At 46.4% G+C, this 17627-nt stretch overlaps 4 non-coding genes across 4 annotated transcripts; all 4 read right to left on the reverse strand.

Annotated features, from left to right (window-relative positions):
* Positions 1-2874: 2874 nt before the first annotated feature.
* On the reverse strand, positions 2875-3065 carry LOC136573736 (U2 spliceosomal RNA). The gene has a single exon (XR_010785958.1). It is a non-coding gene; the product is annotated as a U2 spliceosomal RNA (small nuclear RNA).
* A 2670-nt stretch (positions 3066-5735) lies between these two features.
* On the reverse strand, positions 5736-5926 carry LOC136573737 (U2 spliceosomal RNA). Its single transcript, XR_010785959.1, has one exon. It is a non-coding gene; the product is annotated as a U2 spliceosomal RNA (small nuclear RNA).
* A 2643-nt stretch (positions 5927-8569) lies between these two features.
* On the reverse strand, positions 8570-8758 carry LOC136574004 (U2 spliceosomal RNA). Its single transcript, XR_010786185.1, has one exon. It is a non-coding gene; the product is annotated as a U2 spliceosomal RNA (small nuclear RNA).
* A 7645-nt stretch (positions 8759-16403) lies between these two features.
* On the reverse strand, positions 16404-16591 carry LOC136573938 (U2 spliceosomal RNA). Its single transcript, XR_010786138.1, has one exon. It is a non-coding gene; the product is annotated as a U2 spliceosomal RNA (small nuclear RNA).
* Positions 16592-17627: the final 1036 nt, after the last annotated feature.

Here is a 17627-nt window from a genome sequence, read left to right on the forward strand (position 1 = left end):
GTGGGTGCCCTCCTCTGGCCCGGAGACCAGAAGAGGCCGGGGGATCGCGACTCGTTTACCCTGGGACTAATCCCTCTCCCCAATAGCAGCAGGCGGGTGAAGCCCACCGGAGTGGGCGATCCCGCCAGGCAGAGGAGAGGGGTACCCGAGTTACCTCCTGACTAAGACCGCCTGTACCAGGTACACTTGATCTTAGCCAAAAGGCCGAGAAGCGATAACCCGAAATGGGTTTCACCTGTAGCCCGGTCCGCCCAACTCCACTTCCAAGGCTTGAGGCAACACGCTCAGCCAGCACTCTGGGCGCACCCACAATGCACCCAGGCAGCTGGGAGAGCTAGTAAAACTTTCCATAGCCCCGCCCCACGCCTTCTCAACCGCGCCCAGCCTCACACCCTCAGTCCTTCCTCTTGCACCGTGCTCACGCATCCTAGGCTTGCAGAGCCTGCTGCTGCAGGACTCGTCAGCTCCCTACAAACGAGGGTTAAGCCGGCGATGACACTAGAAGCAAGCACTAGTTTGTCTCTGAAGGTGCGTCGGCCGGTCGGTTGGAGGGATCTCTTCGGCCAGCCGCATTTCGAGTAGGGACGGATGGAAACTTTTTACCTAAAATAAGGGAAATTGGCTTCGGCCCCATAGGGCTTTATTGCCTTCCCCTGGGCCAGCATTAGTAGACCCTAGTAAGGAGAATATTAGAGCGGCATGGTCATCCGAAGAACTTAAAAACATACAGCAGGCCTTTTTTGCCCGCCCGCCATACATACATACATACCTACAGATTTTATATTTTTTTTACATATATACATTATATATATATATATACATACATACATACATACATACATACACACACACACACACACACACACACACACACACACACACACATACACACATATACACACACACATACAATCTTAAATCTATCTTTAATCTATATCTACAAAATCTGTAAATTAGAAATAATCCATATCTATATTCTACATAATTAATAAAGATAGATAGATAGATAGATAGATAGATAGATAGATAGATAGATAGATAGATAGATAGATAGATAGACTCACATACATGCATACATACATACATACTGTATGCAATTGAGCCAGGTGTTTGGAAGGCTGACGATGTCACTCCTTTGTGATGTCATCAATTTAGAAGCATTAATACCGGGCTTGGCAGCCATTTCAGTCAGTCTCTGCTGCAGCTGGGAGACGGGAGATGGTCTTTATTTCCACCAAGAAGCTGCAGAACTACCGGTAACTGCATCATTTTTATTTTATTCAATATAGGTTTTATTGGTTTCATGGAGGGGGGGAAACTTTTGCCTTATCTCAAAGCAATGTAAAAATAACTTTGACAATGAAACTTAATAAATCAATTTCGAGTTGAACTATATCATGTTTGTCTGTGATATTTTATAAGGTCTACAAACAGGGGAATGAGGGGAGGGTAAGGGGGGGGGGAGTGGTAAGGGAGGGTAGGTATCTATGACACGGGAGAAAGAGAAAATAAAACAAAAAGGGGGGGGGGGGGCGGGCTCCGGAATTGTTGTTTCTCTTTACAATTGTGGTTTAAACGTGTTACTCACATGTCCCTGTCTGTAACCACTTGGTAAATAGGGGTGAGCTCCGGGCATCTATCCATATCGCCCAGGTGTGATACAATTTATCATAGCCTGACGGCTCATCTAGAAGCCTCGTTCTCTCCATACGCTCTATTTCGTGGATCATTGTTATTTTTAGTGGAGTGCATTTTTTATGCAGCACACAAGGGGGAGACAGCGGCCTACCAAAATCTAGTTGGCTGCTGCTGTGGCTTTCTTTTTTTTAAAAAAAGGTAGGTTCCGTTCTTCCATGGTGAGGAATAGGCAGGGAGGTTCCGTTTTTGCCAGCTGGGGAATGCTTATAGGCAAGGCCTTATCCCTGGTGGTGCATGTAACGTTAGACCACGTTTCAGCATTCAGTCAGTCAGTGGCTGACAAACGAGCTCCATGCAAGTTTACATTAAACAGACACATTTCTTTCTTTACTGTATTGACTGCGGTCTGTAATCGAGCGGTTGAACTGTTTCTGTGTCCATGCATTGAATAAAGCAATACATCCTTGTAAAGTAGACGTCCGTTCGTTGGAGTTCTTTGCTCCCCGAGTGTTGCTCCATCTCTAAACGTTGGCCTGGATCTTCATGGACGAATACTGCCCATCCCACGTGGAGCGTGTATCTCAGCCCGCGTGGAGTGCTGCAGTCCAATGAGGTATTCCGTGCTACATAGCAAGCCTTGGGCCTGTGTGATTGGGGGTCCGCTGCTGTCTGTCCACTCTGAAGCGCGCATCCGGGGCCGGCCGCTTTTCGACTACCAGCGACTGCAGGTCACACACACAGGCTGGTTGGAATGGCCTAGCATTATCCTGATCTGGAGGTGTAACTTGAAGCTGCGGGGCCCGAGTACAAAGTCTGGAACTGGGCCCCCAAACTATAAAGCTTCATTGATAGCATTGGTTTACAATGTGGGGAAGAGAGACTTTATGGGCCCCCTGCACATACACCCATGACCCGAATACGTGAAGCATACAGACGCAGGCTGCCAGGATACGCTGTGCCTGCCCGATGTTTCCAACTTGGCTATTAGCGCAGCGGTAGGTACGAACTATAGAGTGCGGCTGCCATATGAACTGGTGTGTGTGTTGTTTTGCTTCCAGTTGTACCTGTGCTGTGCACACTCTGGCAGACGCAGCTGCTCAGTGGATACAATGTTGCGAGCAGACGGGCTGAGTGTCAATCAAAGTGCTTGGGTGGTGGTAGCAGCAGCCGCCACAGCTGCGCTGCACCTCTTGCTCGTCAGTTTTGTTTTTCTGCTTTTGGAAACTGCTGTAGGAAAGGGGGTGCACCGGTCCTGGAGGTACTGCAATACCAGGTCAATGCGTGGAGTGGACAGAGCAAGCTCTTTTTCCAGCTCCCTGTTCTAAAAATCCATTTAATATATGGTCCCCAGATAGGGGACGTATCAGATATTAAACTGATAAGAACAGATACTACACTTGATCTTAGCCAAAAGGCCGAGAAGCGATAACCCGAAATGGGTTTCACCTGTAGCCCGGTCCGCCCAACTCCACTTCCAAGGCTTGAGGCAACACGCTCAGCCAGCACTCTGGGCGCACCCACAATGCACCCAGGCAGCTGGGAGAGCTAGTAAAACTTTCCATAGCCCCGCCCCACGCCTTCTCAACCGCGCCCAGCCTCACACCCTCAGTCCTTCCTCTTGCACCGTGCTCACGCATCCTAGGCTTGCAGAGCCTGCTGCTGCAGGACTCGTCAGCTCCCTACAAACGAGGGTTAAGCCGGCGATGACACTAGAAGCAAGCACTAGTTTGTCTCTGAAGGTGCGTCGGCCGGTCGGTTGGAGGGATCTCTTCGGCCAGCCGCATTTCGAGTAGGGACGGATGGAAACTTTTTACCTAAAATAAGGGAAATTGGCTTCGGCCCCATAGGGCTTTATTGCCTTCCCCTGGGCCAGCATTAGTAGACCCTAGTAAGGAGAATATTAGAGCGGCATGGTCATCCGAAGAACTTAAAAACATACAGCAGGCCTTTTTTGCCCGCCCGCCATACATACATACATACCTACAGATTTTATATTTTTTTTACATATATACATTATATATATATATATACATACATACATACATACATACATACACACACACACACACACACACACACACACACACACACATACACACACACATATACACACACACATACAATCTTAAATCTATCTTTAATCTATATCTACAAAATCTGTAAATTAGAAATAATCCATATCTATATTCTACATAATTAATAAAGATAGATAGATAGATAGATAGATAGATAGATAGATAGATAGATAGATAGATAGATAGACTCACATACATGCATACATACATACATACTGTATGCAATTGAGCCAGGTGTTTGGAAGGCTGACGATGTCACTCCTTTGTGATGTCATCAATTTAGAAGCATTAATACCGGGCTTGGCAGCCATTTCAGTCAGTCTCTGCTGCAGCTGGGAGACGGGAGATGGTCTTTATTTCCACCAAGAAGCTGCAGAACTACCGGTAACTGCATCATTTTTATTTTATTCAATATAGGTTTTATTGGTTTCATGGAGGGGGGGAAACTTTTGCCTTATCTCAAAGCAATGTAAAAATAACTTTGACAATGAAACTTAATAAATCAATTTCGAGTTGAACTATATCATGTTTGTCTGTGATATTTTATAAGGTCTACAAACAGGGGAATGAGGGGAGGGTAAGGGGGGGGGGGAGTGGTAAGGGAGGGTAGGTATCTATGACACGGGAGAAAGAGAAAATAAAACAAAAAGGGGGGGGGGGGGGCGGGCTCCGGAATTGTTGTTTCTCTTTACAATTGTGGTTTAAACGTGTTACTCACATGTCCCTGTCTGTAACCACTTGGTAAATAGGGGTGAGCTCCGGGCATCTATCCATATCGCCCAGGTGTGATACAATTTATCATAGCCTGACGGCTCATCTAGAAGCCTCGTTCTCTCCATACGCTCTATTTCGTGGATCATTGTTATTTTTAGTGGAGTGCATTTTTTATGCAGCACACAAGGGGGAGACAGCGGCCTACCAAAATCTAGTTGGCTGCTGCTGTGGCTTTCTTTTTTTTAAAAAAAAGGTAGGTTCCGTTCTTCCATGGTGAGGAATAGGCAGGGAGGTTCCGTTTTTGCCAGCTGGGGAATGCTTATAGGCAAGGCCTTATCCCTGGTGGTGCATGTAACGTTAGACCACGTTTCAGCATTCAGTCAGTCAGTGGCTGACAAACGAGCTCCATGCAAGTTTACATTAAACAGACACATTTCTTTCTTTACTGTATTGACTGCGGTCTGTAATCGAGCGGTTGAACTGTTTCTGTGTCCATGCATTGAATAAAGCAATACATCCTTGTAAAGTAGACGTCCGTTCGTTGGAGTTCTTTGCTCCCCGAGTGTTGCTCCATCTCTAAACGTTGGCCTGGATCTTCATGGACGAATACTGCCCATCCCACGTGGAGCGTGTATCTCAGCCCGCGTGGAGTGCTGCAGTCCAATGAGGTATTCCGTGCTACATAGCAAGCCTTGGGCCTGTGTGATTGGGGGTCCGCTGCTGTCTGTCCACTCTGAAGCGCGCATCCGGGGCCGGCCGCTTTTCGACTACCAGCGACTGCAGGTCACACACACAGGCTGGTTGGAATGGCCTAGCATTATCCTGATCTGGAGGTGTAACTTGAAGCTGCGGGGCCCGAGTACAAAGTCTGGAACTGGGCCCCCAAACTATAAAGCTTCATTGATAGCATTGGTTTACAATGTGGGGAAGAGAGACTTTATGGGCCCCCTGGGGCTCCGGGCCCCCTGCACATACACCCATGACCCGAATACGTGAAGCATACAGACGCAGGCTGCCAGGATACGCTGTGCCTGCCCGATGTTTCCAACTTGGCTATTAGCGCAGCGGTAGGTACGAACTATAGAGTGCGGCTGCCATATGAACTGGTGTGTGTGTTGTTTTGCTTCCAGTTGTACCTGTGCTGTGCACACTCTGGCAGACGCAGCTGCTCAGTGGATACAATGTTGCGAGCAGACGGGCTGAGTGTCAATCAAAGTGCTTGGGTGGTGGTAGCAGCAGCCGCCACAGCTGCGCTGCACCTCTTGCTCGTCAGTTTTGTTTTTCTGCTTTTGGAAACTGCTGTAGGAAAGGGGGTGCACCGGTCCTGGAGGTACTGCAATACCAGGTCAATGCGTGGAGTGGACAGAGCAAGCTCTTTTTCCAGCTCCCTGTTCTAAAAATCCATTTAATATATGGTCCCCAGATAGGGGACGTATCAGATATTAAACTGATAAGAACAGATACTACACTTGATCTTAGCCAAAAGGCCGAGAAGCGATAACCCGAAATGGGTTTCACCTGTAGCCCGGTCCGCCCAACTCCACTTCCAAGGCTTGAGGCAACACGCTCAGCCAGCACTCTGGGCGCACCCACAATGCACCCAGGCAGCTGGGAGAGCTAGTAAAACTTTCCATAGCCCCGCCCCACGCCTTCTCAACCGCGCCCAGCCTCACACCCTCAGTCCTTCCTCTTGCACCGTGCTCACGCATCCTAGGCTTGCAGAGCCTGCTGCTGCAGGACTCGTCAGCTCCCTACAAACGAGGGTTAAGCCGGCGATGACACTAGAAGCAAGCACTAGTTTGTCTCTGAAGGTGCGTCGGCCGGTCGGTTGGAGGGATCTCTTCGGCCAGCCGCATTTCGAGTAGGGACGGATGGAAACTTTTTACCTAAAATAAGGGAAATTGGCTTCGGCCCCATAGGGCTTTATTGCCTTCCCCTGGGCCAGCATTAGTAGACCCTAGTAAGGAGAATATTAGAGCGGCATGGTCATCCGAAGAACTTAAAAACATACAGCAGGCCTTTTTTGCCCGCCCGCCATACATACATACATACCTACAGATTTTATATTTTTTTTACATATATACATTATATATATATATATACATACATACATACATACATACATACACACACACACACACACACACACACACACACACACATACACACATATACACACACACATACAATCTTAAATCTATCTTTAATCTATATCTACAAAATCTGTAAATTAGAAATAATCCATATCTATATTCTACATAATTAATAAAGATAGATAGATAGATAGATAGATAGATAGATAGATAGATAGACTCACATACATGCATACATACATACATACTGTATGCAATTGAGCCAGGTGTTTGGAAGGCTGACGATGTCACTCCTTTGTGATGTCATCAATTTAGAAGCATTAATACCGGGCTTGGCAGCCATTTCAGTCAGTCTCTGCTGCAGCTGGGAGACGGGAGATGGTCTTTATTTCCACCAAGAAGCTGCAGAACTACCGGTAACTGCATCATTTTTATTTTATTCAATATAGGTTTTATTGGTTTCATGGAGGGGGGGAAACTTTTGCCTTATCTCAAAGCAATGTAAAAATAACTTTGACAATGAAACTTAATAAATCAATTTCGAGTTGAACTATATCATGTTTGTCTGTGATATTTTATAAGGTCTACAAACAGGGGAATGAGGGGAGGGTAAGGGGGGGGGGGAGTGGTAAGGGAGGGTAGGTATCTATGACACGGGAGAAAGAGAAAATAAAACAAAAAGGGGGGGGGGCGGGCTCCGGGATTGTTGTTTCTCTTTACAATTGTGGTTTAAACGTGTTACTCACATGTCCCTGTCTGTAACCACTTGGTAAATAGGGGTGAGCTCCGGGCATCTATCCATATCGCCCAGGTGTGATACAATTTATCATAGCCTGACGGCTCATCTAGAAGCCTCGTTCTCTCCATACGCTCTATTTCGTGGATCATTGTTATTTTTAGTGGAGTGCATTTTTTATGCAGCACACAAGGGGGAGACAGCGGCCTACCAAAATCTAGTTGGCTGCTGCTGTGGCTTTCTTTTTTTTAAAAAAAGGTAGGTTCCGTTCTTCCATGGTGAGGAATAGGCAGGGAGGTTCCGTTTTTGCCAGCTGGGGAATGCTTATAGGCAAGGCCTTATCCCTGGTGGTGCATGTAACGTTAGACCACGTTTCAGCATTCAGTCAGTCAGTGGCTGACAAACGAGCTCCATGCAAGTTTACATTAAACAGACACATTTCTTTCTTTACTGTATTGACTGCGGTCTGTAATCGAGCGGTTGAACTGTTTCTGTGTCCATGCATTGAATAAAGCAATACATCCTTGTAAAGTAGACGTCCGTTCGTTGGAGTTCTTTGCTCCCCGAGTGTTGCTCCATCTCTAAACGTTGGCCTGGATCTTCATGGACGAATACTGCCCATCCCACGTGGAGCGTGTATCTCAGCCCGCGTGGAGTGCTGCAGTCCAATGAGGTATTCCGTGCTACATAGCAAGCCTTGGGCCTGTGTGATTGGGGGTCCGCTGCTGTCTGTCCACTCTGAAGCGCGCATCCGGGGCCGGCCGCTTTTCGACTACCAGCGACTGCAGGTCACACACACAGGCTGGTTGGAATGGCCTAGCATTATCCTGATCTGGAGGTGTAACTTGAAGCTGCGGGGCCCGAGTACAAAGTCTGGAACTGGGCCCCCAAACTATAAAGCTTCATTGATAGCATTGGTTTACAATGTGGGGAAGAGAGACTTTATGGGCCCCCTGGGGCTCCGGGCCCCCTGCACATACACCCATGACCCGAATACGTGAAGCATACAGACGCAGGCTGCCAGGATACGCTGTGCCTGCCCGATGTTTCCAACTTGGCTATTAGCGCAGCGGTAGGTACGAACTATAGAGTGCGGCTGCCATATGAACTGGTGTGTGTGTTGTTTTGCTTCCAGTTGTACCTGTGCTGTGCACACTCTGGCAGACGCAGCTGCTCAGTGGATACAATGTTGCGAGCAGACGGGCTGAGTGTCAATCAAAGTGCTTGGGTGGTGGTAGCAGCAGCCGCCACAGCTGCGCTGCACCTCTTGCTCGTCAGTTTTGTTTTTCTGCTTTTGGAAACTGCTGTAGGAAAGGGGGTGCACCGGTCCTGGAGGTACTGCAATACCAGGTCAATGCGTGGAGTGGACAGAGCAAGCTCTTTTTCCAGCTCCCTGTTCTAAAAATCCATTTAATATATGGTCCCCAGATAGGGGACGTATCAGATATTAAACTGATAAGAACAGATTTTTTTTTTTTTTTTTTTGATAAACCATAAGGTTTTTATTTATTCACAACATAATAAATCCAACACATTTATACAACAGAAATACATTACAAATCATGACAAATCAACTAATTGTATCCATTTTTTGACCTTCCATATTCCTTCCGCATCGACTCCATCCTTTCTTTTGTCCCATAAATAAATGAAGTATAATTTCCCCAATACCATTCGCACGCTGTCCCTCTCACTTACATCCTTCCTCTTGAATACATACACATTCCTTACATCCCACAACACTTCCTTCACGCACGCCATAAACAGCCACAACAGTCTCTCTCTCACACTGCCTCTCGCACCCAAACCAAACATAACTAACTCAAAGGACATGAAATTAACTCCTGTTATCTCCTTACATAACGAGCCAAGTCTCCGCAGCACATTCTGTGCATGGCTGCAATTCCAAAATAAATGAACCACATTCTCACATCCACCGCACCCCTCTCTCGGACATCTCTCACTCCTCACCAAACCTCTCACACGCTGAAACTCTCGCACCGGTAACACACCATGCAGACTCTGCCATACAATTTCACTCTGCCTATTGCTCATCCCATCCATTCGCACTTTCTTCCACACTCTCTCCACATTCACTCTGCTAACAGAATTAATATCAGACACCTCATCCTTACTCTCAATCATTCGTTTCACCATTCGCTTATTCTTTAGTATCTTCACTTCACAATCATCCAACTCAAACTTCGCAACAAAGCATACCGTCCATTCATACCACTTGGGGATCTGGAAAGCAACTGGTTTCCTTAAATCATATTCACACCATTTCATGCGCACGAACCATCTCCCTGCTAGGTACCGCATCATACACGCTCCTTTTGTTGTCTTTTGCAACATGCTCAAAAGGAAGACTATACTGTTACATCCAAAGTATATCTCTAAATTTGGAAAGCCCATTCCTCCTCTCTCCCAACTCTTATACACTACCTCCCTCCTCAGACGTTCCATTTTGGACCCCCAGAAGAAAAGAAACATGACTCTGTTCAGCCTCCTCTGACCCATGTATCCCGGAGGAAAGACTAATGCCACATATAAAAAAATGGGCAAAATTACGCTCTTTATTATTAAAATTTTGCCTATCATAGTGAGGTTGCGTAATTTCCAAAAATTTAACCGGTTCTCCACCTTCTGTCTTGCCTCCTCCCAACTCTCTTCCCCCTTTAAATTGTTGTTAAACTTAATACCTAAGATTTTAATTGGCCCAGACACATTATTTAGACCTATATCTGCACTCACTCCAGTCTCACCAAACACCTTGCACTCACTTTTATCCCAGTTAATACGGAACGCAGACGCACCACAAAACACAGACACTAACAGCTTCACTCTCCTCACTGCACTCTCAGACTCACACATTACACACACATCATCCATATACGCACATACCTTTAACTCTCTGCCGTCACTACCTGGGATGTGGATCCCCCTCACCATCTTATCCTGTCTTATTAGACATAGTAACGGCTCCATGGCACAGATGAAAACCACGGCCGACAGCGGACACCCCTGACGCACACCAGACATCACATTCACTCTCCTTCCAACCTTCCCATTCACTAACATACTACTATAAATCCTTTCATACAGACTCCTCACTCGCTCTACAAACATACCCGGGAACCCCATGCGCACCAACACTCGGAACAAGAACCCATGCGACAACCTATCATACGCTTTTTCAAAATCCAAGCTCACCACATACACACTCTTCTTTCGCTCCTTACAATCACCCAGACAATCCCGCACCAGACACAGACTCTCATGCACCCTCCTACCAGGCACCGCACAGTACTGGTCCTCGCTCACCACACTCTCCACTACCGCACGCATCCGGTTTGCAATTATTTTAGCATAAATTTTATAATCAACATTTAAAAGCGTAATCGGGCGCCAATTCTTTAAGTTTTTCAGATTGCCCTTTTTAGGGATTAATACAACCACTCCACCTCGCATACTTTCCGCTACATCCACATTCACCCACATGTACTGGCACACTTCACACACATCTTTCCCTATCACACTCCACAGCATACGATAATATTCAATAGGTAACCCATCCATACCGGGAGTTTTATTAGCGGCCATGCTCTGGACCGCCTCCCACACCTCTTTAGCAGTAATATCACGTGCGACGGACACTTGCTCCGCCTCCCCCAATTTATTCTCAAGTATGCTTAGCACATCACCCTCCAGGACTTCATCCCTCCATTTTTCTTTGTACAAGTCCTCATAGAAGGCTGCTATCTCTTCATGCACCTCCTCCCCCCTCACTTCCCCTCCTGTTTCCTTCTCTATTATTTCAAAAGTTGGTTTTCTTGAGAACACTTTTTTAAAGAAAAACCGCGAGCATGTCTCATCATGCAGCATCTTGTCCAACTTGGCGCGGTACATTATCCCCTTTCCCTTCTCCACCAGGAAACTATTGATTTCTCTCCTGCACTTCAGGATATCTTCTTGCACATCTATCCCACTATCCCGCAACTTTATCAGGAAACTCAGCCTATTGCTAAGCCTCACATATTCTGCCTTCCTTTCCCTGGCTACTTTATACCCTACAGACCTGAAAAAAGCCTTAGTTTTCCCCTTTACCCAGTCCCACCAGTCTAGGATATTTACAAAATCTCCTTTTCTTTCCCTCCACTTCCTATACAAACCTTCATACTGTTTTTTAATATCCTGCCCCTCCAAATGCTTCAGGTTCAACTTCCAGACTCCCTTCCCCCACCCAACACCGTTCCCCACCTCCACCCCACATAACAAACATTCGTGGTCAGAGAATAGCGCCATCTCTTGTACATAACTTATTGCAGATACATTCTCTGATAAGAAACAAAAATCAATCTTGGAGTGGACTCCACCCCTGTCCGCATGGTAAGTATTAAGGTGAGGGGATATGCCACACGCCTGCTGGATATCCCTCAAATGAAAATCAGTACACAATTCAAATAAAAGTTTTGCAGACACATCAAAAGCTTTCTTAGAGATGTCACAATTCATGTCCCCTATGAGGACGGTGGGTATCCTTCCCTGCATAAATAGCTTAATTTTCTCAAACAGAGCGCTCCTCTCCTGTTTTTCTGGAGGTGCGTACACGTTAATGACACGGAACTGTATACCTCTATATAGCAGCACTGCAGAGATGCATCTCCCCGCCTCAATTACTTCGCTACTCTGTAGCGCCAACTCTTTGGAGTTAATTAGTATGCCAACTCCATCGTTCTTATTATATACGCTCCCAGACCACACAGCAGCACCATAAGGCCATTCTGAAGGGCTGATATCGGAGTTAATGCCGCACTCCTGAAGGCAAAACAAATCGGCTTTTTTCTGACACAAAAAACTAAAAATTGCAGCTCTTCTGGCCTTCGATTTAAAAACCCTCACATTCTGGGAGCATATATTCAGAACCATATCTCAGGTGTAAGCTTATAGCAACATATCACAGCTCATGCAAAAAAGAAAGTCATATACTGTATATATATCTTCACACTTAAAGTGGCTAAACCACAAAATACAGGTGATATATGGACTCATGGTGGCTCATTTGATCAGTCCTCGCCACTCTCACCTGAGCACTCAAGGTCCTGCGCCAAAGTCTCAAATGGGTTGCTGACCTCCATTAGAGTCTCTTTGCTTTTAGTGCATCTTCTTTTTTTCGCTGCATTTTTCTCAGCCACCTCCACAAACTCCTCCTCGCTGGAAACATTTAGTTCACCTCCCCCCTCCCTCTTACTCTGGACTGTCTCAGGAGAGGAAAACTCCTCAATGTTCGCTGAAGGGTTAATAGGGCTGTCCACTTGCTCAACGATCTCCTCCAGCTGCCTGATTACCCCAGCCACCTGCTCTTCAGGAGTAGCACTCCCAACCTGCGGCTTCTGACTCCCAATCTTCCTTTTAATGGTCTCCTCCACCTCTTTAGCTCCCACCTCTGCAGTTTTAGGTTTTTTTGACCCAACAGACTTCTCTTTCTCAGTTGTCTGAGGAGATTTTGCAGGACTCTCCGCTGCAGTCACCACAGGTTTAAACACAGTAGCAACCTCGTTTGCAACAGCAGGTGTAACACCACTAATGGAAGCCACATTACTGGCAGAAGCCACACGACTGGTGGTAGCCTCACTACTGGTAGCCGCCATGTTGGTTTTAGGCTTCCAGGCACCCCTGGACGGTAAATTCAAAGGGCAGTCTCTACACATGTGGTCATCATCACCACACAAATCACAGCATTTTGGCTTTGGACAATTGCCGGCATGATGTCCAGTCTCCTGACAATTCCTGCAAACCAGGCCACTGGAACAATCGTCTTTAGTGTGTCCAAACTGGTTGCAATTCCTACAAAAGGTGGGTTGTCCCGGGTAATAAAGGTATCCCCGGTTACCTGCGATGGTGAAGTTCGCCGGTGGGTGCGTAACTCCTCCAAGTTTACTGGCGTCCATTCTTAGTCTGACCCAGAATTTGTACTTAGAATTAAAAATCCCAAGTATATTGGTCATTTTCTCTCCACCTCTTACTACGTCACAGTAGCGCTTAAGAAAGTTCACAATCATGTCCTTATCCGTATAAGGATTATAAACATGCAAGATTAAGGGCTTTTCTTGAATGCCAAATAAAGGGATTACCTTTATTCCTTGCAGTAGTGCGGTGTCTTTATGGCTCCTCAACCACTCAAACACGTTTAGGCAGACTGTTTCTCCGCAGAAAGTGACGTCGTATTGTCCAATCCTTGGGAAATCCTGAACACAAAAGATTTCATCCTTGGGCACTCCGATTTCCTCCATGATAATGTCCCGGACAACATACACGACGGTGTTCTTGGTTCCACTTGTACTGTCCACCATAAAACGAATAGTATTCTGGATACCGGCCATCTTCAATGCGTCTGTCGATTCCTGGAAACCACAGCAAGACTACTGCCAAGCAGTAAAACGATCACCAAGCCCTCCGGCTAGATCAACTGCACTTGATCGTAGCCAAAAGGCCGAGAAGCGATCACCCGAAATGGGTTTCACTTGTAGCCCGGTCCGCCCAACTCCACTTCCAAGGCTTGAGGCAACACGCTCAGCCAGCACTCTGGGCGCACCCACAATGCACCCAGGCAGCTGGGAGAGCTAGTAAAACTTTCCATAGCCCCGCCCCACGCCTTCTCAACCGCGCCCAGCCTCACACCCTCAGTCCTTCCTCTTGCACCGTGCTCACGCATCCTAGGCTTGCAGAGCCTGCTGCTGCAGGACTCGTCAGCTCCCTACAAACGAGGGTTAAGCCGGCGATGACACTAGAAGCAAGCACTAGTTTGTCTCTGAAGGTGCGTCGGCCGGTCGGTTGGAGGGATCTCTTCGGCCAGCCGCATTTCGAGTAGGGACGGATGGAAACTTTTTACCTAAAATAAGGGAAATTGGCTTCGGCCCCATAGGGCTTTATTGCCTTCCCCTGGGCCAGCATTAGTAGACCCTAGTAAGGAGAATATTAGAGCGGCATGGTCATCCGAAGAACTTAAAAACATACAGCAGGCCTTTTTTGCCCGCCCGCCATACATACATACATACCTACAGATTTTATATTTTTTTTACATATATACATTATATATATATATATACATACATACATACATACATACATACACACACACACACACACACACACACACACACACACATACACACATATACACACACACATACAATCTTAAATCTATCTTTAATCTATATCTACAAAATCTGTAAATTAGAAATAATCCATATCTATATTCTACATAATTAATAAAGATAGATAGATAGATAGATAGATAGATAGATAGATAGACTCACATACATGCATACATACATACATACTGTATGCAATTGAGCCAGGTGTTTGGAAGGCTGACGATGTCACTCCTTTGTGATGTCATCAATTTAGAAGCATTAATACCGGGCTTGGCAGCCATTTCAGTCAGTCTCTGCTGCAGCTGGGAGACGGGAGATGGTCTTTATTTCCACCAAGAAGCTGCAGAACTACCGGTAACTGCATCATTTTTATTTTATTCAATATAGGTTTTATTGGTTTCATGGAGGGGGGGAAACTTTTGCCTTATCTCAAAGCAATGTAAAAATAACTTTGACAATGAAACTTAATAAATCAATTTCGAGTTGAACTATATCATGTTTGTCTGTGATATTTTATAAGGTCTACAAACAGGGGAATGAGGGGAGGGTAAGGGGGGGGGGAGTGGTAAGGGAGGGTAGGTATCTATGACACGGGAGAAAGAGAAAATAAAACAAAAAGGGGGGGGGGGGGGCGGGCTCCGGAATTGTTGTTTCTCTTTACAATTGTGGTTTAAACGTGTTACTCACATGTCCCTGTCTGTAACCACTTGGTAAATAGGGGTGAGCTCCGGGCATCTATCCATATCGCCCAGGTGTGATACAATTTATCATAGCCTGACGGCTCATCTAGAAGCCTCGTTCTCTCCATACGCTCTATTTCGTGGATCATTGTTATTTTTAGTGGAGTGCATTTTTTATGCAGCACACAAGGGGGAGACAGCGGCCTACCAAAATCTAGTTGGCTGCTGCTGTGGCTTTCTTTTTTTTAAAAAAAGGTAGGTTCCGTTCTTCCATGGTGAGGAATAGGCAGGGAGGTTCCGTTTTTGCCAGCTGGGGAATGCTTATAGGCAAGGCCTTATCCCTGGTGGTGCATGTAACGTTAGACCACGTTTCAGCATTCAGTCAGTCAGTGGCTGACAAACGAGCTCCATGCAAGTTTACATTAAACAGACACATTTCTTTCTTTACTGTATTGACTGCGGTCTGTAATCGAGCGGTTGAACTGTTTCTGTGTCCATGCATTGAATAAAGCAATACATCCTTGTAAAGTAGACGTCCGTTCGTTGGAGTTCTTTGCTCCCCGAGTGTTGCTCCATCTCTAAACGTTGGCCTGGATCTTCATGGACGAATACTGCCCATCCCACGTGGAGCGTGTATCTCAGCCCGCGTGGAGTGCTGCAGTCCAATGAGGTATTCCGTGCTACATAGCAAGCCTTGGGCCTGTGTGATTGGGGGTCCGCTGCTGTCTGTCCACTCTGAAGCGCGCATCCGGGGCCGGCCGCTTTTCGACTACCAGCGACTGCAGGTCACACACACAGGCTGGTTGGAATGGCCTAGCATTATCCTGATCTGGAGGTGTAACTTGAAGCTGCGGGGCCCGAGTACAAAGTCTGGAACTGGGCCCCCAAACTATAAAGCTTCATTGATAGCATTGGTTTACAATGTGGGGAAGAGAGACTTTATGGGCCCCCTGGGGCTCCGGGCCCCCTGCACATACACCCATGACCCGAATACGTGAAGCATACAGACGCAGGCTGCCAGGATACGCTGTGCCTGCCCGATGTTTCCAACTTGGCTATTAGCGCAGCGGTAGGTACGAACTATAGAGTGCGGCTGCCATATGAACTGGTGTGTGTGTTGTTTTGCTTCCAGTTGTACCTGTGCTGTGCACACTCTGGCAGACGCAGCTGCTCAGTGGATACAATGTTGCGAGCAGACGGGCTGAGTGTCAATCAAAGTGCTTGGGTGGTGGTAGCAGCAGCCGCCACAGCTGCGCTGCACCTCTTGCTCGTCAGTTTTGTTTTTCTGCTTTTGGAAACTGCTGTAGGAAAGGGGGTGCACCGGTCCTGGAGGTACTGCAATACCAGGTCAATGCGTGGAGTGGACAGAGCAAGCTCTTTTTCCAGCTCCCTGTTCTAAAAATCCATTTAATATATGGTCCCCAGATAGGGGACGTATCAGATATTAAACTGATAAGAACAGATTTTTTTTTTTTTTTTTTTTATAACCAAAGGTTTTTATTTATTCACAACATAATAAATCCATCACATTATACAACATAAATACATTACAAATCATGACAAATCAACTAATTGTATCCATTTTTTAACCTTCCATATTCCTTCCGCATCGACTCCATCCTTTCTTTTGTCCCATAAATAAATGAAGTATAATTTCCCCAACACCATTCGCACGCTGTCCCTCTCACTTACATCCTTCCTCTTGAACACATACACATTCCTTACATCCCACAACACTTCCTTCACACACGCCATAAACAGCCACAACAGTCTCTCTCTCACACTGCCTCTCGCACCTAAACCAAACATAACTAACTCAAAGGACATGAAATTAACTCCTGTTATTTCTTTACATAACGGACCAAGTCTCTGCAGCACATTTTGCGCATGGCTGCAATTCCAAAATAAATGAACCACATTCTCACATCCACCGCACCCCTCTCTCGGACATCTCTCACTCCTCACCAAACCTCTCACACGCTGAAACTCTCGCACCGGTAACACGCCATGCAGACTCTGCCATACAATCTCACTCTGCCTATTGCTCATCCCATCCATCCGCACTTTCTTCCACACTCTCTCCACATTCACTCTGCTAACAGAATTAATATCAGACATCTCGTCCTTACTCTCAATCATTCGTTTAACCATTCGCTTATTCTTAAGTACATTCACTTCACAGTCATCCAACTCAAACTTCGCCACAAAACACACCGTCCATTCATACCACTTGGGGATCTGGAAAGCAACTGGTTTCCTCAAGTCGTATTCGCACCATTTCATGCGTACAAACCATCTCCCTGCTAGATACCTCATCATGCACGCCCCTTTTGTGGTTTTTTGCAACATGCTTAGTAGGAAAACTACGCTGTTGCATCCAAAGTATGACTCTAAATTGGGAAAGCCCATCCCTCCTCTCTCCCAACTCTTGTACACTGCCTCCCTCCTCAGACGTTCCATTTTGGACCCCCAGAAGAACAGAAACATGACCCTGTTCAGCCTCCTCTGACCCATGTATCCCGGAGGGAAAACTA

Source organism: Eleutherodactylus coqui, chromosome 7, assembly GCF_035609145.1.
Source record: "Eleutherodactylus coqui strain aEleCoq1 chromosome 7, aEleCoq1.hap1, whole genome shotgun sequence".
NCBI lineage: Eukaryota > Metazoa > Chordata > Amphibia > Anura > Eleutherodactylidae > Eleutherodactylus > Eleutherodactylus coqui.